At 37.5% G+C, this 24,342-nt stretch overlaps 1 long non-coding RNA gene across 17 annotated transcripts in view; it reads right to left on the bottom strand.

Annotated features, from left to right (window-relative positions):
* The window catches only part of LOC147339896 (uncharacterized), a 784,113-nt gene that overhangs the window by 213,406 nt on the left and 546,365 nt on the right, over positions 1-24,342 (bottom strand). For 3 of the 17 annotated variants that reach the window (XR_015159703.1, XR_015159705.1, XR_015159715.1), the window contains one exon: positions 21,044-22,794. The exons of 2 other annotated variants lie outside the window; for them this stretch is intronic. This is a non-coding gene — a long non-coding RNA (uncharacterized LOC147339896). Of the gene's footprint in view, positions 1-21,005; positions 22,795-24,342 lie in introns of those variants that run through there. 12 more of the 17 variants (XR_015159692.1, XR_015159691.1, XR_015159684.1 and 9 more) reach the window with 11 other exon arrangements.

The raw sequence follows: 24,342 nt of genomic DNA on the forward strand, positions 1-24,342 counted from the left end.
ATTAACAAATGCCTTAAAGACTAATTGGGTTTGAATGTTGCTGGTTCACTAATATATTCAGTGAGTGCCCATGGCCACATTAGTTGACCTCCCTAAAACTTAGTTTATTCAGCTGTGAAATGGGGTTGTAAAAATACCTGACCTATTGGATTATGGTGAGCATTTAGTGAGAAAATATTTCATTTGTGGTGAATACATTTTTCATCTAGTGACTGCCTAACCTTGGTAAGGGTAGAGCAGGAATGAGGAGAGAAAATTAAAATTGAATCATGTATTGGCTTGTTTATACTTTCCCACCTTTCAAGTGGCTTATTCCATATGTTGAAAAAATAGAAGAATTTTCAGATAACAACACACTGCTTTGAATCTAAGATGCCAATTATTAAATATTTCCCAATTTTAGAGAAGTCAAAATGTGATTAAATGTGCATCTCAGAATTCATGATTTTTGGTAATACAGTAGTGCCCCCATTATCCATGAGGGATACATGTCAAGATCCCCAGTAGATGCCTGAAACCATGGGTAGTACCGGATTCTCTCTCTCTACATATATACACACACACACACATATAAATATGAGATAAAGTTTAATTCATAAATTAGGTACAGTAAGAGATTAACAATAACTAAAAATAGAATTACTAATAATATACTTTAATATGCTGCAGTTATAACAATATACTGTTAAGTTTTAGAAGTACTATAATAAGTTATATGAATGTGGTCTGTCAAAAAAAATCTAATTGTAAACTTTAATGCTTTTCCATCCTAACTAAGCATTTAGCATGCACTATGGCCATAACTTTGGCACTTCGAGGCGTGACAGTAAAACTAGCATGTGTTTTTTTCTTCCTTTAGATTTTCATGGATAGAAGATTTGTTCTTACTGATTATCTTAGCAAACTCAGCATATAATTTTTTTCTTTCCTTTATAAGATGATAACTTCCACCTTTTCACTTAATGGGAGCACTTTCCAACTTGACTGGCATATTTGAATTGCCAGCATCATTTTGCACAGCAAAGAAAACCATAAAGAAAGCAAACAGACAACACACAGAATGGGAGAAAATGTTTGCAAACAAAGCGACTGACAAAGGATTAATCTCCAAACTATAAGGGATTAATCTACAAACTATACAAAGAGCTCATACAACTCAATATCAAAAAACCAAACAACCCAATCAAAACATGAGCAGTACTAAATAGACATTTTTACAAAGCAGACAGACATTTGGCCAAAAGCCACATGAAAAAAAAAATTTCAATATCGCTAATTCTTAGAGAAATGCAAATTGAAATGACAATGTGATATCACCTCACATAAATCAGAATGGCCATTATGAAAAAATAAACAATAAATGCTGGAGAGACTGTGGAGGAAGGGAACCCTCCTACTCTGCTGGTGGGAATGTAAATTGGTACAACCACTACAGAGAACAGTAAGGAGGTTCCTTTAAAAACTAAATATAGAATTACCATATGATCCAGCAATCTCACTCCCAGGCATATATCTGGAGAAAACCAGAATTCGAAAAGATACAGGCACCCCAGTGTTCAGTGCAGCAATTTACAACAGCCAAGACATGGAAGCAACCTAGATATCCGTCAGCAGATGAATGGGTAAAGAAGACGTGCTACACACACACACACACATATACGTATACATATATATACACAATGGGATATCACTTAGTTGTAAAAAAAAAAAAAAGAACAAAATACCATTTTCAGCAACATGGATAGACCTAGAGATTAACAAACTAAGTGAAGTAAGTCGAAGATAAATATATGACTCTAATAAAAAAAAATTGAACTTTTTGACAAAACGGAAACAGACTCACAGATTTTGAAATCAAACTTACGGTTACCAGAAGGGAAATGTGTGGGGAGGGATAAATTAGGAGACTGGGATTAACATATACACACTACCATATATAAAATATATAACTAACAAGGACATCCTGTATAGCACAGGGGACTACTCAATATTCTATAATAACCTATATGTGAAAATAATCTGAAAAAGTGGCAAGAATGGCTATATATATGTGTGTGTATGTGTGTGTGTATATATATTTGTGTGTGTACATATATATGTATATGACTCAATTGGCTGTACAACCGAAACTCACACCCTGGAAGCCATTTTCAAGTAAAATTAGGGTTACTTGAACACAAGCACTATGACTGTTTTTGTTGTTGCTTAGTCGCTAAGTTGTGTCCGACTCTTTGGGACCCCATGGACTGTAGCCCACCAGGATCCTCCATCCATGGGATTTCCCAGGCAAGAATACAGGAGTGTGTTGCCATTTCATTCTCCAAGGGATCTGATCTTCTCAAGCCAGGGATAGAATATACATCACCTGCATTGGCAGGCATATTCTTTACTGCTGAGCCATCATGAAGTCCAAGCACCATGCTACCCATACTGATATCATAATAGTCAATCTGATAATGGAGATAGCCTGACTAAAAGGTGGATTACACTGGACAAACAGATGTTTCATGTTTTTGGCAGAAATGAGCAGGAAGGTACATGATTTCGTTACACTACACAAAAAGGTATGCAATTTTTAAATTAGGAATTATTTATTTCTGTAATTTTCCATTTAATATTTTCAGACTGTGAGTGATCATGGGGAATTGAGGTCGCAAAAAGTGAAACAATGGAAAAGGGAGGACTACAATAGCTAATAACTATGAGCACTTACAATATGCTAGGCACTATTCCAAATGCCAAAGGACTGGAAAAGGTCAGTTTTCATTCCAGTCCCAAAGAAGGGCAATGCCAAAGAATGTTCAAACTACCACATGATTACACTAATTTCTGCTGCTGCTGCTGCTAAGTCACTTCAGTCGTGTCCGACTCTGTGTGACCCCATAGATGGCAGCCCACCAGGCTCCCCCGTCCCTGGGATTCTCCAGGCAAGAACACTGGAGTGGGCTGCCATGTCCTTCTCTAACACTCATTTCACATGTTAGCAAAGTAATGCTCAAAATTCTCCAAGCTAGGTTTCAACAGTACATGAACTGAGAACTTCCAGATGTTCAAGCTGGATTTAGAAAAGACACAGGAACAAGAGATCAAATTGCCAGCTTCCACTGGATCATAGAAAAGGCAAGAGAATTCCACAAAAACATTTACTTCTGCTTCACTGACTATGCTAAAGTGTTTGACTGTGTGGATCACAACAAACTGTAGAAAATTCTTCAAGAGATGGGAATATCAGACCACCTTAACTGCCTCCTGAGAAACCTGTATGCAGGTCAAGAAGAAACAGTTTGAACTGGACATGGAACAATGGACTGGTTCAAAATTGGGAAAAGATTATGTCAAAGCTGTATATCATCACCCTGGTTATTTAACTTATATGAAGAGAACATCATGGGAAATGCCAGGATGGATGAAGCACAAGCTGGAATCAAGATTGCCAAGAGAAATATCAATAACCTCAGATACACAGATGACACCACTCTAATGGTAGAAAGAGAAGAGGAACTAAAGAGCCTCTTGATGAAGGTGAAAGAGGAGAGTGAAAAGCTGGCTCAAAACTCAACATTCAAAAAACTAAGATCATGACATCTGGTCCTATCACTTCATATCAAATAGATGTGAAAACAAGCGAAATGGTAAGAGATTTTATTTTCTTGGGCTCCAAAATCACTGCAGATAGTGACTGCAGCCATGAAGTTAAAAGACATTTGCTCCTTGGAAGGAAAGCTATGACCAACCTAGACAGCATATTAAAAATCAGAGACATTACTTTACCAACAAAGGTTTATATAGTCAAATCTATGGTGTTTCCAGTAGTAATGTATGGATGTGAGTTGGACCATAAAGAAGACTGAGCATTGAAGAATTGATGCTTTTGAACTGTGGTGTTGGAGAAGACTCTTGAGAGTCCCTTGGACTGCAAGGAGTTCCAACCAGTCCATCCTAAAGGAGATCAGTCCTGAATATTCATTGGAAGGACTGATGCTGAAGCTGAAACTCCAATACTTTGGCCACCTGATGCAAAGAGCCGATTCATTAGAAAAGACCCCGATACTGGAAAAGATTGAAGGCAGAAGGAGAAGGGGATACCAGAGGATGAGATTGTTGGGTGGCATCACTGTCTTGACGGACATGACTCTGAGCAAGCTTCGGGAGATGGTGATGGACAGGGAAGCCTGGTGTGCTGCAGTCCATGGGTTCTCAAAGAGTCAGAAACAACTGAGCAATTGGACAACAAAATTCCAAATGCTGTACACACATTAACTTACTCTTTATTTAAAAAATCAAGTAGTGACTATTATTATCTTTATTTTGCAGAGATAAAGTAACCTCTCAGCTAGTATAAACAGCTGAGCCTTAACTAGGGAGGATGGATCCCTATACTGAATCTACCTACACCAATCCATGGTCACTCCCAAGAGAAACACACATGACCATGAGATTCTTTTGTGTAAGAGCCAAAGGTGGTGGGACTTCCTGGGCAGTTCAGTGGTTAATACTTCATGCTCCCAATGCAGGGACACAGATTCAACCCCTGGTTGAGGAAGTAAGATCCTGCATGCTGTGCAGTGTAGCCAAATAAAATAAACGTTCTTTTTTTTTTTTTTTTTTTTAGATTCAAGGGTGGAGAATTGATGAAAGCAGTAAAGGGAAATAGGAACTGTTATCATGTAAGTCTTCCACCATGCTCATGTCTGTTATTTATTAATGTTACCTAATGTTAGTGCTGAAATAAGTATAACCTTATAAGTGAGTTAGGGAGACTTGAAACAAGAATCAAATGTTAAAGTTTTTCAAGTGAAGCTATTCTGGGGAACAAAAGAAGAAAAAAACCTCACTGACGTGCAGTTACAAAACCCCTGGAAATCACTAGTTTGTTTACTGTCACTATACTTTTATCTTTTCCAAGATGTCATATAAGTCAAATCAGACAGTAGGTAGCCTTTTCGGATTGTCTTCTTTCACTCCAGTTCAGTTCAGTTCAGTCGCTCAGTCGTGTCCGACTCTTTGTGACCCCATGAATCGCAGCACGCCAGGCCTCCCTGTCCATCACCAACTCCCGGAGTTCACTCAGATTCACGTCCATCGAGTCAGTGATGCCATCCAGCCATCTCATCCTCTGTCATCCCCTTCTCCTCTTGCCCTCAATCCCTCCCAGCATCAGAGTCTTTTCCAATGAGTCAACTCTTCGCATGAGGTGGCCAAAGTACTGGAGTTTCAGCTTTAGCATAATTCCTTCCAAAGAAATCCCAGGGCTGATCTCCTTCAGAATGGACTGGTTGGATCTCCTTGCAGTCCAAGGGACTCTCAAGAGTCTTCTCCAACACCACAGTTTAAAAGCATCAATTCTTTGGCACTCAGCCTTCTTCACAGTCCAAATCTCACATCCATACATGACTACTGGAAAAACCATAGCCTTGACTAGACCGATCTTTGCTGGCAAAGTAATGTCTCTGCTTTTGAATATGCTATCTAGGTTGGTCATAACTTTCCTTCCAAGGAGTAAGCGTCTTTTAATTTCATGGCTGCAGTCACCATCTGCAGTGAAATTGGAGCCCAGAAAAATAAAGTCTGACACTGTTTCCACTGTTTCCCCATCTATTTCCCATGAAGTGATGGGACTGGATGCCATGATCTTCGTTTTCTGAATGTTGAGCTTTAAGCCAACTTTTTCACTCTCCACTTTCACTTTCATCAAGAGGCTTTTTAGTTTCTCTTCACTTTCTGCCATAAGGGTGGTGTCATCTGCATATCTGAGGTTATTGATATTTCTCCCAGCAATCTTGATTCCAGCTTGTGCTTCTTCCAGTCCAGCGTTTCTCATGATGTACTCTGCATATAAGTTAAATAAACAGGGTGACAATATACAGCCTTGATGTACTCCTTTTCCTATTTGGAACCAGTCTGTTGTTCCATGTCCAGTTCTAACTGTTGCTTCCTGACCTGCACACAGTTTTCTCAAGAGGCAGATCAGGTGGTCTGGTGTTCCCATCTCTTTCAGAATTTTCCACAGTTTATTGTGATCCACACAGTCAAAGGCTTTGGCAGAGTCAATAAAGCAGAAATAGATGTTTTTCTGGAACTCTCTTGCTTTTTCCATGATCCAGTGGATGTTGGAAATTTGATTTCTGGTTCCTCTGCCTTTTCTAAAACCAGCTTGAACATCAGGAATTTCACAGTTCACATATTGCTGAAGTCTGGCTTGGAGAATTTTGAGCATTACTTTACTAGTGTGTGAGATGAGTGCAATTGTGCAGTAGTTTGAGCATTGTTTGGCATTGCCTTTCTTTGGGATTGGAATGAAAACTGACCTTTTCCAGTCCTGTGGCCACTGCTGAGTTTTCCAAATTTGCTGGCATATTGAGTGCAGCACTTTCACAGCATCATCTTTGAGGATTTTAAATAGCTCAATAGGAATTCCATCACCTCCACTATCTTTGTTCGTGTGATGCTTCCTAAGGCCCACTTGACTTCACATTCCAGGATGTCTGGCTCTAGGTCAGTGATCACACCATCGTGATTATCTGGGCCGTGAAGATCTTTTTTGTACAGTTCTTCTGTATTCTTGCCACCTCTTCTTAATATCTTCTGCTTCTGTTAGGTCCACACCATTTCTGTCCTTTATTGAGCCCATCTTTGCATGAAATGTTCCCTTGGTATCTCTAATTTTCTTGAAGAGATCTCTAGTCTTTCCCATTCTGTTGTTTTCCTCTATTTCTTTGCATTGATCGCTGAGGAAGGCTTTCTTATCTCTCCTTGCTATTCTGTGGAACTCTGCATTCAGATGCTTATATCTTTCCTTTTCTCCTTTGCTTTTCACTTCTCTTCTTTTCACAGCTATTTGTAAGGCCTCCCCAGATAACCATTTTGCTTTTTTTGCATTTCTTTTCCATGGGGATGGTCTTGATCCCTGTCTCCTGTACAATGTCACGAACCTCATTCCATAGTTCATCAGGCAGTCTATCTATCATATCTAGGCCCTTAAATCTATTTCTCACTTCCACTGTATAATCATAAGGGATTTGATTTAGGTCATACCTGAATGGTCTAGTGGTTTTCCCTACTTTCTTCAATTTAAGTCTGAATTTGGCAATAAGGAGTTCATGGTCTGAACCACAGTCAGCTCCTGGTCTTGTTTTTGCTGACTATATAGAGCTTCTCCATCTTTGGCTGCAAAGAATATAATCAATCTGATTTCGGTGTTGACCATCTGGTGATGTCCATGTATAGAGTCTTCTCTTGTGTTGTTGGAAGAGGGTGTTTGTTATGACCAGTGCATTTTCTTGGCAAAACTCTATTAGTCTTTGCCCTGCTTCATCTTTCACTTAGCAATATGCAATTAGGAATCATTCTTGTCTTTGGTTGGCTTGATGGTTCATTACTTTTTATCACTGAGTATTACTGAATTGTATAAATAAACCATGGTTTGTGTATTCATTCACCTGTCAAAGGGTATGTTGGTTGCCTGCACTTTTGGGTGTTTATGAATGAAGCTGATATATTTATTTTCAGGTATTTGTGTAGATATATTTTTAAAACAGTTGAATAAATATCTGGAGGTGTGATTGCTAAATTGCATGGTAAGGTTATGTTTAGCTTTGCATTGGCTTCATTCTTTTAGCTTGGTAACTTAAAGTAAATCATCAAGCCTTAGTTTCTTCATCTGTAAGAAGGAAGCAAATTTTTAATAACTCCAAAAGCTGTTGTGATATTTAAGAGAACATTTAACATTGTTCTTCACTCAGCAGGATTAATAAGTGCTAGGTTAAGTGTATTTATTATTATCTTTGACTCTATTTTTAAAAGCTAAATATAAATTGGTCCTTGTTATTCAATCCAGAAACCAAAACTTGTCCTTACATCACTCTCTCCTAAACTGATCAGTCAAGGAGTCTCAGTAAGTCCATATCTCAAATATCTCTTAAATTCTTTTTATATTCTTCCTTTTGCTGAGTCAATGGTTTGCCTCTAACTTCCATTGTTTTTCATATGGAATACTATAGTTCCTAAAAATCCTCTCTCGGCTTTCTTCTCATCATTTTCCCATCTATTGTCTATACTACTTGTTCCCAAATGCTGATCATATGCACCTAGAATAGTGACTGATGTATTGTAGGCACTCAATAAATATTTACTGAATAAATGAAAAGCATCCAACTAGTGTTCAAAGTGATAAAATGTCCAACACTCCTTTGTAAATAATGAAAATTAATGACTCGTCTGTACTTGTATATATAAATATCTGCCAATAATTTTACACATTTTCACCTCTGCATCTTGTGTTATCACCACTTCAAATGTATTTTAATTCTTCTGTGACATTGCCTATGCTGTTTGTTTATCTCTGTCTGGATCTTGCCATATACATACCTTTACTCTACTGCACACCTTACCCACAGCCAGATTCTACTGGGTGCTCTTCTCATATCTGTCTATACTACTGCTTACCAAGCTTTAATATGCATATTAGACACCTGCAGATCTTTTTCAAACTGCAGAGCATGATTCACTAGGTCTGGCATGGTACCTAAGATGTCTGCACTTCTAAACAATTCTTAGGCAATGCTGATGCTGATGATACATAACACACGGTCTTATAGCTGCTTTTCTTGTCTATTTCCACGAGACAAGGAAATCCTCTAATATTATTTTTTATCATTCAGTTCAGTCACGCAGTCACGTCTGAATCTTTGTCACCCCATGGACTGCAGCACATCAGGCCTCCCTGTCCATCACCAACACTCGGAGCCTGCTCAAACTCATGTCCATCGAGCTGGTGATGCCATCCAACCATCTCAACCTCTGTCATCCCTTCTCCTCCAGCCTCCAATATTTCCCACCATCAGGGTCTTTTCAAATGAGTCAGTTCTTTGCATCAGGTGGCCAAAGTATTGGAGTTTCAGCTTCAGTATCAGTCCTTCCAATGAATATTTAGGACTGATTTCCTATAGGATGGACTGGTTGGATCCCCTTGCTCTCCAAGGGACTCTCAAGACTCTTCTCCAATACCACAGTTCAAAAGCATCAATTCTTTGGTGCTCAGCTTTCTTCACAGTTCAACTCTCACATCCATACATGACTACTGGAAAAACCATAGTTTTGACTAGAAAGACCTTTGTCAGAAAAGTAATGTTTCTGGTTTTTAAGATGCTGCCTAAGTTTGTCATAGCTTTCCTTCCAAGGAGCAAGTGTCTTTTAATTTCATGGCTGCAGTCAGCATCTGCAGTGATTTTGGAGCCCAAGAAAATAAAGTCTGTTACTGTTTCCACTATTTCTGTATCTATTTTCCATGAAGTAATGGGACTGGATGCCATTATCTTTGTTTTTTGAATGCTGAGCTTTAAGCTAGCTTTTCAAAAAACACCATTTTCACTTATATTTTTCATATGTTGCTCATAAGGTTCTGGTTTTATTTATAATGTATTTTACTTCATCACTATCAGCATCATCACTAAATGACTAAAATTTTGGCAACATAGTAAAGAGTATATATAACAGGGCTAGAATCACAAATTATGTCTAGGGATTAAGCTACAGAGGTCCTATAATAGAAGTTGATGAGAACTGATTAAGATTTATATTGTAAGAGAGAGAGGCAAAAGACAAAACCATCAAACAAAATAGAAATTTGAGTATCACCTCCTTCCTTCACAAACAAACAGCCATCATTTCTAGAAATACAATAAGATTCCTTTAATGCCAAGATCATGATATGGATTTATTTTAATTTATACACAGACTTGCTTTTTTGACTTCAGAAAAAAGATGCATAAAGCAGCAGAATTCTCTCTTTGGGATGATGATACACAGCATAACCCATGTTAGAGGTACAAAAGAAAAAAAATCATAATTTTTAAGTTAGAGTTTTAAGCCTTTTTCTTATTAGTCACCAATTTACTTGAACACCAACCTAACAAATAGATCTTTCTAAAATGCTTTTTCCTGGTATATTTTGCACCTCTAGGATGCCCTATCACTCTTATATTTTTTTCAGGTTATACTAAATGACTTTGTATTCTCCCACTCAGAATTCCCACAGGCTCGGGGACAGTCCTAAGAGGGCAGAGGAATAGGACAGGGAGATCACTTTCTCCCCCACAAATTCATTGAAAGATCATTTGAATGCTGAGCAAATACCACCAGACAACTTCTGAACGCTGGCAGAGGACACCAGGCACCCAGAAAGGCAGCCCATTGTCTTCGAAAGGAGGTAGGACAAAAGATATCTTTAATAAAAGATAAAAAGAGAGACAAAAGAGTTAGGTACAGATACCCGTCCTGGGGAGGGAGTCTTAAAAGAGAAAACTCTCTCACCGGCGGGTCTGTGGGGAGTTTTGGAATCTCAGAGGGCAAAATAACTGGCAGGAAAAAATAAATAAATAAAACCCACAGATAATGTGCCTAACCACAATTCCCAGTGGAGAAGTAGCCCAGACATTCATGTCCACCACCAGCAAGCGGGGGAAGAACAGGGAGGCATGGGCTGCATTGCTTAGGGTCAGGACTGGGCCTGAATGCCCTGAGAGCAATCTGAGGGAGCTAACTTGAGATAGCAACCCAAACCCTAGGATAGCCACAGGCGGGGGGGTGGGGTGGGGAGAGAGAGAGAGAACTTTCCTGTGCAAAGCTCTAACCTAAGGCACTGCCAGGCCCGCTCACAGAACAAAAATGAAAAGTGAAATCGCTCAGTTGTGTCCGACTCTTTTCAACCCCGTGGACTGTAGCCTGCCAGGCTCTTCTGTCCATGGGATTCTCCAGGCAAGAATACTGGAGTAGGTTGTCATTTCCTTTTCCAAAGGACTGAGCAAATACCAGAGGAGAGCTAGCCAGCTGTGGACCGACCCATCCCCCACTGGAGGCAGGAAGGCAGGCAGGCGGCAGCCTGAGCCAGAAAGGGGCAAATTCGGCCCCAGAGACGGCATCCCCTAGCAAAATGCAAGCAGGCTTCCAGTTGCTAACTAAGTCTACCTGGGATCCTGGATGGTTGACATCCGCCGGGAGGGTTACAGCCAGAGATCAGCTCTCCAGAGGAGACCCACAGCACACCTGAGACGGCACTCCCGCTGTGCACCCAGGAAACCGAGCGGCTGGGACTAAGGAGGTGATAAGATGCACTGTACCTGGGGAGAGTTTACTCGCCAAGCACCTGGTCGCCTGAGCTGCTTGGATCTGGGTAGGGCACAAAACGCAGGTCCAACCGAGTCTGTGCCTTTGTGGAGTACCCAAGAACCTGAACCTGAGCAGCGTAGATCTGGGAAGTGCACGCAACCCAGGGCCTGCCTTAGTTCCCCAGCAGAACAAACTGGAACCTGAGCAGTGTAGATCGAGAAAGCACACACACCATGAGCGAGGTCAACCCAGTACGGTCCAGTCACTGTGAGCACTCCCCACACACGCCAGTGATATTTGTTTGCAGTGTTCATCCCTCCCCTCAGCACAATTGAACAAGTGAGCCTAAATAAATGACCACCTTCACCCCCTTGTGTGAGGGCAGAAGTTAGGTACTGAAGAGACTTGCAATCAGAGGAAGCCAAAATAAAGAAGAGGGAAGGGCTTTGTAAGTGACAGGAGCAACAGATTAAAACCCTGTAGTTAGCACTGGCTACATAGGAAGGGACCTATAGACCTTGAGAAGTATAAGGTGGAACAAGGAACTATCTAAACTGAACTGACCACACACTGCCCTCAATAGTGCCAGAGAAATTCCTAGATATATTTTACTATTATCATTTTTTATTTTTTTAATTTTTAAGTTCTTTATTACTATTTTAAGTTTCATTTTAAAAACCTACTATTATCTTGGGAAAAAAAAAGACCCTATTTTTAAAGCAAATTTCTTATTTTTTTATATACATAACTTGTAATTTTGTTTTGTTTTTTTTTTAATATTGTATTTTTGAAAGTCTAACCTCTACTCTAGACTTTTAATCTTTGCTTTTTGGTATTTGTTATCAATTCTGTACCTTTAAGAATCTAATCTTCAGTACCCATTTTTACTTAGGAATATGATTACTGGCTAGATTGCTCTCTCCCGCTTTTGACTCTCCTTTTTCTTCCCCAGATCACCTCTATCTCCTTCCTCCCCCTTCTCTTCTCTACTTAACTCTGTGAATCCCAGGCTGTGGAGAAAACTTAGGGTACTGATCACAGGCTAGATTGGTCTCTCTCTTTTTGATTACTGGCTAGACTGCTCTCTCCCTTATTGATTCCCCCCTTCTCCTCCTGGTCACCACTATCTCCTTCCTCCCTTTTCTCTTCCTCATGTAACTCTGTGAATCTCTCTGGGTGTACCTCACTGTGGAGAATATTTTCACCATTAACCTCGATGTTTTATCATCGGTGCTGTATGGATGGAGAAGTCTTGAGGCTTCTATAAGAATAAGACTGAAAGCCAGAAGAGGAGGCCTAAATCCAAAACTTGAGAACACCAGAAAACTCCTGACTCCAGGGACCATTGATCGACAAAAGCTCATCCAAAAGCCTCCATACCTACACTGAAACCAACCTCCACCCAAGAGCCAACAAGTTCAAAGCAAGACATACCAAGCTAATTCTCCAACAAAGCAGGAACATAACCCTGAGCACAAAAATATAGGCAGCCAAAAGTCACATCAAACCCATAGACAACTCAAAACTCACTACTGGACACTTCATTGTACTCCAGAGAGAAGAGATCCAGCTCCACCCACCAGAACACCAACACAAGCTTCCCTAACCAAAAAAACCTTGACAAGCCACTCGTCCAACCCTACCCAAAAGGAGGAACCTCCACAATAAAGAGGAACCACAAACTTCCAGCATACAGAAAGGACACCCCAAACACAGCAATCTAAACAAGATAAAAAGGCAGAGAAATATTCAGCAGGTAAAGGAACATGATAAAAGCCCACCAAACCAAACCAAAGAGGAGGAGGTAGGGAGTCTAACTGAAAAAGAATCCAGAATAATGATAGTAAAAATGATCCAAAATTTGAAAACAAAATGGAGTTACAGATAAACAGACTGGAGACAAGGATTGAGAAGATGAAAGAAAAGTTTAACAAGGACTAGAAGAAATAAAAAATCAATCAATAATGAATAATGTAATAAATGAGATCAAAAGCACTCTGGAGGGAACAAACAGTAGAATAACTGAGGCAGAAGATAGGATAAGTGAGGCAGAAGATAAAATAGTGGAAATAAATGAAGCAGAGAGGAAAAAAGAATTACAAGAAGTGAGGACAACCCCAGAGATCTCTGGGACAATGTTAAATGCCACAACATTCAAATCATAGGAGTCCCAGAAGAAGAAGACAAAAAGAAAGGACATGAGAAAACACCTGAGGAGATAATAGTTGAAAACTTCCCTAAAATGGGGAAGGAAATAGCCGCCCAAGCCCAAGAAACCCAGAGAATCCCAAACAGGAGAAACCCAAGGTGAAATACCCCAAGACACATATTAATCAAATTAATGAAGATCAAACATAAATAACAGATATTAAAAGCAGCAAGGGAAAAACAACAAATAACCCACAAGGGGATCCCCATAAGGATAACAGCTGATCTTTCAGTAGAAACTCTTCAGGCCAGAAGGGAATGGCAGGACATACTTAAAGTGATGAAAAAGAACAACCCACAACCCAGATTACTGTACCCAGCAAGGATCTCATTCAAATATGAAGGAGAAATCAGAAGCTTTACAGACAAGCAAAAGCTCAGAGAATTCAGCACCACCAAACCAGCTCTTCAACAAATGCTAAAGGATCTTCTCTGGACAGGAAACACAGAAAAGGTTTATAAACTCAAACTCAAAACAACAAGTTAATGGCAATGGGATCATACTTACCAATAATTACCTTAAATGTAAATGGGTTGAATGCCCCAACCAAAAGACAAAGACTGGCTGAATGGATACAGAAACAATACCCCTATATATGCTGTCTACAAGAGACCCACCTCAAACCTAGGGACACATACAGACTGAAAGTGAAGGGATGAAAAAAGTTACTTCACGCAAATGGAGACCAAAAGAGAACAGGAGTAGCAATACTCATATCAGATAAAATAGACTTTGAAATAAAGGCCATGAAAAGAGACAAAGAAGGATACTACATAATGATCAAAGGATCAGTCCAAGAAGAAGATATAACAATTATAAACATATATGCACCCAACATAGGAACACCACAATATGTAAGGCAAATGCTAACAAATATGAAAGGTGAAATTAACAGTAACACAATAATAGTGGGAGACTTTAATACCCCACTCACACCTATGGATAGATCAACTAAACAGAAAATTGGCAAGGAAACACAAACTTTAAATGATAGAATTGACCAGTTAGACCTAAATGATATCTATAGGACATTTCACCCTAAAGCAATGAATTTCAACTTTTTCTCAAGTGTACACGGAACCTTCTCCAGGATAGATCACATCCTGGGCCATAAATATTGTCTTGGTAAATTCAAAAAAAAAATGAAATCATTCCAAGCATCTTTTCTGATCACAATGTAGTAAGATTAGATGTCAACTACAGGGAAAAAAAACTATTAAAAATACAACAACATGCTTCTGAATAAACAACAAATCACAGAAGAAATGAAAATATGCAGAAACAAATGAAAATGAAAATGCAACAACCCAAAACCTATGGGACACTGTAAAAGCAGTGCTAAGGGGAAGGTTCATAGCAATACAAGCCTACCTCAAGAAACAGGAGAGAAATCAAATAACCTAACTCTACACAAAGCAAGTAGAAAAGGAAGAAATGAAAAGCCTCAGAGTTAGTAGAAGGAAAGAAAATTTTAAAATTAGGGAAGAAATAAATGCAGAAGAAACAAAAGAGACCATAGCAAAAATCAACAAAGCTAGAAGTGGGTTCTTTGAGAAGATTAATAAAATTGACAAGCCATTAGCCAGACTCATCAAGAAACAAAGGGAGAAGAATCAAATCAACAAAATTAGAAATGAAAATGGAGATATCACAACAGACAACACAGAAATGCAAAGGATCATAAGATACTACTATCAGCAACTATAGCCAATAAAATGGACAACTTGGAAGAAATGGAGAAATTCTTTAAAAAGTATAACTTTCCAAAACTGAACCAGGAAGAAATAGAAAATCTTAACAGACACATCAAGCACAGAAGTCCAAACTGTAATCAGAAATCTTCCAGCAAGCAAGCCCAGAACCAGACAGCTTCACAGCTGAATTTTACCAAAAATTTAGAGAAGAGCTAACACCTATCCTACTCAAATTCTTCCAGAAACCTGAAGAGGAAGGTAAACTTCCAAACTCATTCTATGGAGCCATCATCACCCTAATACGAAAACCAGACAAAGATGCCACAATAAAAGAAAACTACAGGCCAATATCACTGATGAACATAGATGCAAAAATCCTTAACAAAATTCTAGCAAACAGAATCCAACAACATATTAAAAAGATCATACATCATGACCAAGTGGGCTTTATCCCAGGGATCAAGGATTCTTCAATATTCACAAATGAATCAATGTGATACTCCACGTTAACAAATTAAAAGCTAAAACCACATGATTATCTCAATAGATGCAGAGAAAGCCTTTGACAAATTCAACATCCATTTATGATAAAAACCCTCCAAAAAGCAGGAATAGAAGGAACATACCTCAATATAATAAAAGCCATGTATGATAAACCCACAGCAAACATTATTCTCAATGGTGAAAAACTGAAAGCATTTCCCCTAACATCAGGAATAAGACAAGGATGCCCCCCCTCACCACTGCTATTCAACATAGTTTTGGAAGTTTTGGCCACAGCAATCAGAACAGAAAAAGAAATAAAAGGAGTCCAGATTGGAAAAGAAGAAGTAAAACACTGACTGTTTGCAGATGACATGATCCTCTACATAGAAAACCCTAAAAATCCCACCAGAAAATTACTCAAGCTAATCAATGAATACAGTAAAGTAGCAGGATATAAAATTAACACATAGAAATCCCTTGCATTCTTACACACTAACAATGAGAAAACAGAAAGAGAAATTAAGGAAACAATTCCATTCACCATTGCAATGAAAAGAATAAAATACTTAAGAATAAATCTACCTAAAGAAACAAAAGACCTATATATAGAAAACTATAAAACAATGATGAAAGAAATCAAAGATGACACAAATAGATGGAGAAATATACCATGTTCATGGATCTGAAGGATCAACATAGTGAAAATGAGTATACTACCCTAAGCAATCTATAGATTCAATGCAATCCCTATCAAGCTACCAATGGTATTTTTCAGAGAATTAAAACAAATAATTTCACAATTTGTATGGCCAAAGCAATCTTGAGAAAGAAGAATGGAACTGGAGGAATCACCCTGCCTGACTTCAGGCTATATTACAAAGCAACAGTCATCAAGACAGTGTGGTACTGGCACAAAGACAGAAACATAGATCAATGGAACAAAATAGAAAGCCCAGAGATAAATCCATGCACCTATGGACACCTTATCTTTGACAGAGGAGACAAGACACCTTATCTTTGACAGAAGAGGCAAGACTATACAATGGAGAAAAGGCAATCTCTTTAAGAAGGTTGCTGGGAATACTGGTCAACCACTTGTAAAAGAATGAAACTAGAACACTTTCTAACACCACACACAAAAATTAAACTCAAAATGGATTAAAGATCTAAACGTAAGACCAGAAACTATAAAACTCCTAGAGGAAAACATAGGCAAAACATTCTGACATAAATCACAGCAGGATCCTCTATGACCCACCTCCTAGAGTAATGGAAATAAAAGCAAAAATAAATAAATGGGACCTAGTTGGACTGTGAAGAAATCTGAACACCAAAGAATTGATGCTTTTGAACTATGGTGTTGGAGAAGACTCCTGAGAGTCCCTTGGACTGCAAGGAGATCCAACCAGTCCATTCTGAAGGAGATCAGTGCTGGGTGTTCTTTGGAAGGAATGATGCTAAAACTGAAACTCCAATACTTTGGCCACCTCATGCAAAGAGTTGACTCATTGGAAAAGACTCTGATGCTGGGAGGGATTGGGGGAAGGAGGAGAAGGGGACGACAGAGGATGAGATGGCTGGATGGCATCACTGACTCGATGGACGTGAGTCTGAGTGAACTCCGGGAGTTGGTGATGGACAGGGAGGCCTGGCGTGCTGTGATTCATGGGGTCACAAAGAGTCGGACACGACTGAGCAACTGAACTGAACTGAACTGAATTAAACTTAAAAGCTTTTGCACAATGAAAGAAACTATAAGCATGGTGAAAAGACAGCCTTCAGAATGGGAGAAAATAAAAGCAAATGAAGCAACTGACAAGGAATTAATCTCAAAAATATACAAGCACCTCCTGTAGCTCAATTCCAGAAAAATAAGCTACCCAATCAAAAATTGGGCCAAAGAACTAAACAGACATTTCTCCAAAGAAGACATACAGATGGCTAACAAACACATGAAAAGATGCTCAACATCACTCATTATCAGAGAAATGCAAATAAAAACCATAATGAGGTACCATCTCATGCCGGTCAGAATGGCTGCTATCAAAAAGTCTATAAACAATAAATTCTAGAGAGGGTGTGGGAAAAAGGAACCCTCTTACACTGTTGGTGGGAATGCAAACTAGTACAACCACTATGGAGAATAATGTGGAGATTCCTTAAAACCTGGAAATAGAACTGCCATATGATCCAGCAATCCCACTTCTGGGCATACACACTGAGGAAACCAGAACTGAAAGAGACATGTGTACCCCAATGTTCATCACAGCACTGTTTACAATATCCAGGACATGGAAGCAACCTAGATGCCCATTGGCAGACGAATGGATAATAAAATTGTGGTACATATACACAATGGAATATTACTCAGCTATTAAAAAGAGTGCATTTGAATCAGTTCTAATGAGGTGGATGAAACTGGAGCCTATTATACAGAGTGAAGTAAGTCAGAAAGAAAAACACCAATACAGTATATTAATGCATATATATGGAATTTAGAAAGATGGTAACAATGACCCTATATGGGAGACAGCAAAAGAGACACAGATATAAAGAACAGACTGTTGGACTCTGTGGGAGAAGGCAAGGGTGGGATGATGTGAGAGAATAGCATTGAAACATGTTTATTATCATATGTGAAATAGATCCCCAGTCCAGGTGTGATGCATGAGGCGGGGTGCTTAGTGTTGGTGCACTGGGATGACCCTGAGCGATGCGATGGGGAGGGAGAGTCAGGACAGGGAACACATGTACACCCATGGCTGATTCATGTGAATGTATGGCAAAAACCACCACAATATTATAAAGTAATTAGCTTCCATTTAAAAAAAAATGAATTCCCACAGGCTAATGTTGACCAGTTAGTTTGTATTCCTGCCTTGAAAGAATTTCTAATAAGGAATCCATATTAATTTATTAATTCACTCAACAAATATTATGGGGCATCAAGAACACGTCCAGGAGTGTGGAAGGTACTGGAGACATGTTGTTGTTGTTGTTTAGTTGCTATGTCATGTCCGACTCTTTCATGACCCCATGGACTGTAGCCTGCAAGGCTCGTCTGTTCATGAGATTTCCCAGACAAGAATATTGTAGTCGGAAGTCATTTCCTTCTCCAAGTAATCCTCCTAACCCAAGGATTGAACGGGCATCTCCTGCATTGGCAGGTGGATTCTTTACTGTTGAGCCACCTAGGAAGCCCACTGGAGACATAGCAGCGGAGAAAATAAAGTCCCCACCCACCTGAAACTTAAACTGTAGCAACATTCTTAATAGGTCTTAAGTAGAGTGCAGGTAGCTTTCAGCTCTTCCTTAGGTATGGAAGGAGTACCATAAAGATCATAGTTCTACATAACCTATCCATTGTAGTTTTGGAAAAAGAATCTAGTGATCATAGGCACTAGTGTCTGAGTTTACAAATCTAGCCACTACTCTCGTCCCAAATTTGTTCGTGGTGGTATGGAAAGAACATACTGTCTGATTATAGATTCATGGATATTTCTTACATTTCCTTTCAAATTACTCACCTTCTGCCATTAAAGTAATCCTAGCTGCTTAATGTTTTTAATCAACACAGTGCAATTCTCCTAACATAATCATATGTCTTTTTCACATTTTTTCTGGGTTTGATTAGAAAACCCTTGACCATATATACCATCAGTTAGCTTCATAAAGCTACAGTTAAGGAATTTCATAATGTTTTAGAAAGGCTACTAAGCAGTTTTTTCACCTCTTACATATTCAATGAAATTATCATAGACAATTCCCAGTTCTGTCGTGGTTCTGAATACAGTTGAGAGCTTAAATCAAAACATGTCATAGAATAATTAATCCACTACTGAAAAGGACAGAGGATTCTCATGACTACTTCTTACTATGTATATTCAAATTAGTCAAGGGTCATTATAGGGGTTCTACTAAGATTCTCCAAATAGGGACCCATTAGATTTTATGTATGTCTCTCTTAGCATAAATTCAGTGTTTCTGATCACCCAGAAAACTCCCTAGCTTTTTGTTTTAGCTTGTAAAACAGAGGATAATTTCATAGTTCTGAATTGTATCAGCTAATTAGTCTCTGTTTCATTTAACCCTGACATGGGCTCTTCTTGGCCATAATCTTTATTTTAAACAGAAGGCTTACAGTTTTTTAATTAAGAAATAACACTAAGAATTGGATTTCTTAAAAAATTGAATGTTTTTTCCAAATACGTGAACTTAAGAAATGTTGGTGTCACTTCATCTTCTATAATCAATAAAATGCACATTCCATTACCATAATATAGATAGTGATGTAAGAGAACATAGGATTACTAAGAATTCTTGGATTTAAATTCAGCATAAAAATACTGACATGTGCCTATTTGTAACAGTTTCTTAAATGTACATTAGAGTTTATGGTAATTGCTAATACTAACTGGTTTATAGAAAATAACTTCATTATTCTTCTCATTCTCATACAGCTACCCTCAGTAGCTATACTTAGTTAACAATCATTGACAATCAAATTACAGAAGCATTTTAAGGAAGAAAAAGCAGGTATAATTTTAAGAAATGTCACTCCCAAGTATGCCATATATACAAAGACATCAGGAAGAAAGTTTGTGTCTACAACATGTACCTCTGTCTTTCATAGGCCTGAAATTCAAAATTATATATTCTATTCTCATCAGCTAAATCTTTATGTCTGTCTTCTACTAAATACTGCACATCTTTTGAATAAAACATATTAACCCTAGTTGGTCAATACTAACACTGTGGCTAAGACTTAGATTATTTTCTGTGCAAAGTTTTGACCATTACTAAATAAAGGCAACATTAAAAATGCATCTATCTTGGTCCTTGTTCATGTTAAGGGTTTAACAAATATTTGCTCAATGAATTCAGCAAACTCTTATTACCTGCCAGCTCTGTGCCTGGCATAATAGTAAGAACCAAGGAAACAAAGTTATTTAAAGGATAAGCCTTGATATTAAACTCTAGAGGCAGATGTATGTACAACTAAGTGGATTAGTCTAGAAATATACACAGGATTCTACTCCAAAAAAGGAATTCTTCTGCGATAGATGTCAGAGAAAACAGTAATTAACTTGGGCCTTGAATTATCACTGGACAAGTTTATTAAGGCTGAATTCATAGTTAAAATAAAGACAGGAGAATTCTAATCCATATTCAAACTAATTTTCATATCTAAAATTAGTCTTGTTAGAAGTAATAATGCTTAACTCCTTTGTTTTTTAATCATCAGACTATAAAAATTTGCAAAGAAATGTGACCTACCTCTAAGTAGCAGATTTATATACATTAAAAAAAATCAACTGTGGTACAATACACATAACAAAATATGAATTAGGTTTAAGTTGTATAGTTTAGTAGTATTAAGAATATTCACATTTTTGTGCAACCAATCTTTTAACCTTGCAAAACTAAAACTCTATACCCACTAAACAACAACTTCCCATCTTCCTCTCCCCCTAGTCTCTGGCAACCACCATTCCACTTGATATTTCTATGATTCTGACTACTCTAAGTACCTAATACATGTGGAATAACACACTATTTATCTTTTTGTGACAGACACAGATCAAATGACTTCACTGGTGAATTCTACCAAACATTTAAAGAAGAATTAATACCAATCCCTTTTCAAATGTTTCCCAAAAATTCAAGAGGAGGGAAGACATAATTCCAAACTCATTTTATGAATCCAGCACTACCCTGAAACTAAAGCCAGACAAAGACACCATGAAAAGCAAAACTATAAGAAAATAATCCTGGTGAATATAGTTGGAAAAATCCTCAATAAAATACAAAGTGAGTCCAACAGCACATTAAAAGGATTATACATGTATACCTGTGGCGGATTCATTTTGATATTTGGCAAAACTAATACAATTATGTAAAGTTTAAAAATAAAATAAAATTAAAAAAAAAGGATTATACAATGTAACCAAGAGGGATTTGCCTCATGGATGTAAGTATGGTTCAAAATATGAAAACCAATTAATGTGACACATCATGTTAACAGAACAAAGGATTAAAATCATAATATCATCTCAATAGATGCAATAAAACAAGTGTTTGACAAAATAAGGAGCCCTGTCATAACAAAAACTCTCAAAAAATTAGGAAAGGAGGGAAAATTCCTCAACATAATGAAGGTCATACATGAAAAGCCCACAGCTAGCATCACATTCAACTGTGAAAACCTGAAAGCTTTCCCTCTAAGATTGCACACAAGACAATGATGTGTACTCACACCACTTTTATTTAACATAGTAGTGAACATCCTAGCCAGAGTAATTGAGCAAGAAAAAGAAATAAAAGGTATCTGAATCAGAAAGGAAGAAGTAAAACTGTCACTGTTTGTAGACAAACATCTTATATATTGAAAATCGTAAAGATTTCATATAAAAATTATTACTACTAAAAAAAAATTCAATAAAGGTGCAGGGTACAAAATCAAAATGCAAAAATCAGTTATACTGACTACAAACTAGCTGCAAAGGAAATTAGGAAAATAATCCCCAAAACAATAGCACCAAAAATAATAAAATACTTAGGAATATATTTGATTAAAGAGTTGAAAGACTTGTATACTGAAAACTACAAAGTAATTTGATGAAAGAAGATGGAAACAAATGGAATGGCATCTTCATATCCATAGGTTGGAAGACTTAATAGTGTTTAAATACATACTATCTGAAGTGATCTACATATTCAGTGCAAACTCCATAAAAACTCCAATGTTGTTTTTCATAAAAATAAAAAAAATCTAAAATTCATATAGAACCATAAAAGAGCACAAACAGCCAAGTCAATCTTGGGAAAGTAAAACAAAGATGGAAGCATCACACTTTCTGATTTCAAAATATATAACAAGCTCACAGTAATCAACAAGGTACAGAACTGCCATAAACATATAATAATTGTAGCCATTATATACAATTTGCTATTTCATAAGGATTTAGATAAATTAACATATGTAAAGACATAGAATGATTTCTGATATAGTGTAAGTAGACAGCAATTATTTGTTTTTATAGTCACAGACTTGTAACAAGAACTAAATTAGATTTTCCATTTTTCCTTCATTCAAATATTTGTCACTGAGCACCTACTATGTGTCAGGTACTGTTTTAATCTCTGTAAAGAAAACAGGAAATAAGAAAAGACAAATTCCTCGCTCTCATGGAGATCACCTTCGGAACAAACCTCCCTTGTACCACATTACTATTTAAATGCTTCTCTCTTTCAATGCATGGAGATTCCGATTTAAATGGATTTCCGTTGCAATTCACCCTTTGGGTTACAAGAAATGAAGTAAGCTAGAGTTAATTATTACTCTACCCACAGATTTCTGCCACGTATTAAACCATTTTCCAAATAATGACATGCTTCAATCTCACTCAGTAGCATTATTGACACTTGCTCCTGTAAAATCTACCATACTAAGAATGATTCTCAAAATATACCCATGTTGACTCATCTTTCAGCTAACTGTACAGTTTTATATTATTCAACAATTATGTTAAGGCTCATTATCTTATCTTTGGAGAAACAATTAGGCTTGTATAAACTGACAAACATTCTAAAACTTATACTGATGTAAAGAATACTCTCAATATCTTTGAAAAATTAAATGAAATGGATAAATAATCTACAAACTATAAATACCAAAAGTAACTCAAGAATAAATAGAAAATGGTCAAATACCAGTAACGTTTGAAGAAAGTGAACCATAGGGGAAAAGAAATAAAAATACCAATTTCTATTTCATAAATGATAACAAGGCAAGATGACTCTGCAGGCAAATCTTTACTGAATATTCAGGAAATGTTACAAGCCCTATCTTATACAAAAATTTTAAAGAACAAAAACGAGAGAAAACTAATTATATCCTTTCTGTGGCTCATACAACCTTAATAGCAAAACTGAACAAGAACAGTAAGAGAAAAAATATTTATAAACATTGGTAAAAAATCCTAAATATACTTTCAGCAAAGGGAATTTGGGCAGTGTGTTTAACTTCTTGAGAGGCTAAGACATCACAGTTATTTGGGATTTCTTGTGCAAATAGGTACAATAAGCTTCTCCTCACTATGTGTTACTCTGGGCATGAAAGCAGGGCTTTTTCAACCCCAGTGTTTTCTGGAGTGACAGTCTATTTCAAAATAGTCTCTTAGAAGTAAACTGTCAAATCTGGGTATTGCTAGCCTCCTGCAGCTCCACAATTCAATTAAAGTCATCTCTCCCTATCTCCCAATGTTAGACTCTCATTTTTCCAGCTTGAATCAATTCCTAGAACTGTAACAGCTTATCTTCCTTAACCCAAATTCCAACTTCAAACTCTGATCCTCACTTCTGACCCACACAATGCCATCAGTCTCTCAACCTAACATCAGTATCACGTTTCACACAGCAGACATACACAACATAAAAATGTCCACAAGGCTCAGGTTTCTTTCTATTAAAAAATGAGACAAAAACAAAAAACAGGAAGAGAAATGAACCCAGAGGCCACTGATAGTTTTTTTTTTTTTTTTTAAGGTCTTGGTTTCCTAAAATCCTCCAGGTCAGGACTCAGTTTCTAATTTTTCAATATAACAAATGAACAAACTAATGAGAAAGCTGGTTTTCTTTTACAGAGGTTTTTCATCACAGTTTTAAAATTTTGAAATCAACCAGGTTTTAGAGTAGCCCTTCAAAAGATTTTTATTTGAAAGTTAAAAATCTCCTGATTTAAAGAAGAAATATAACGGTCTGTAGTTCTTATCTCTTGAACCCCATGCCAGTTAGCACAGATATTAGTCGGTTCCCTCCGTATGTTCTCATTCTCTTAATTTTTCT

This window comes from Bos grunniens, chromosome X (assembly GCF_055505025.1).
Source record: "Bos grunniens cultivar Pamir isolate PY7600 chromosome X, Bosgru_T2T1.0, whole genome shotgun sequence".
Taxonomy (NCBI): Eukaryota; Metazoa; Chordata; class Mammalia; order Artiodactyla; family Bovidae; genus Bos; species Bos grunniens.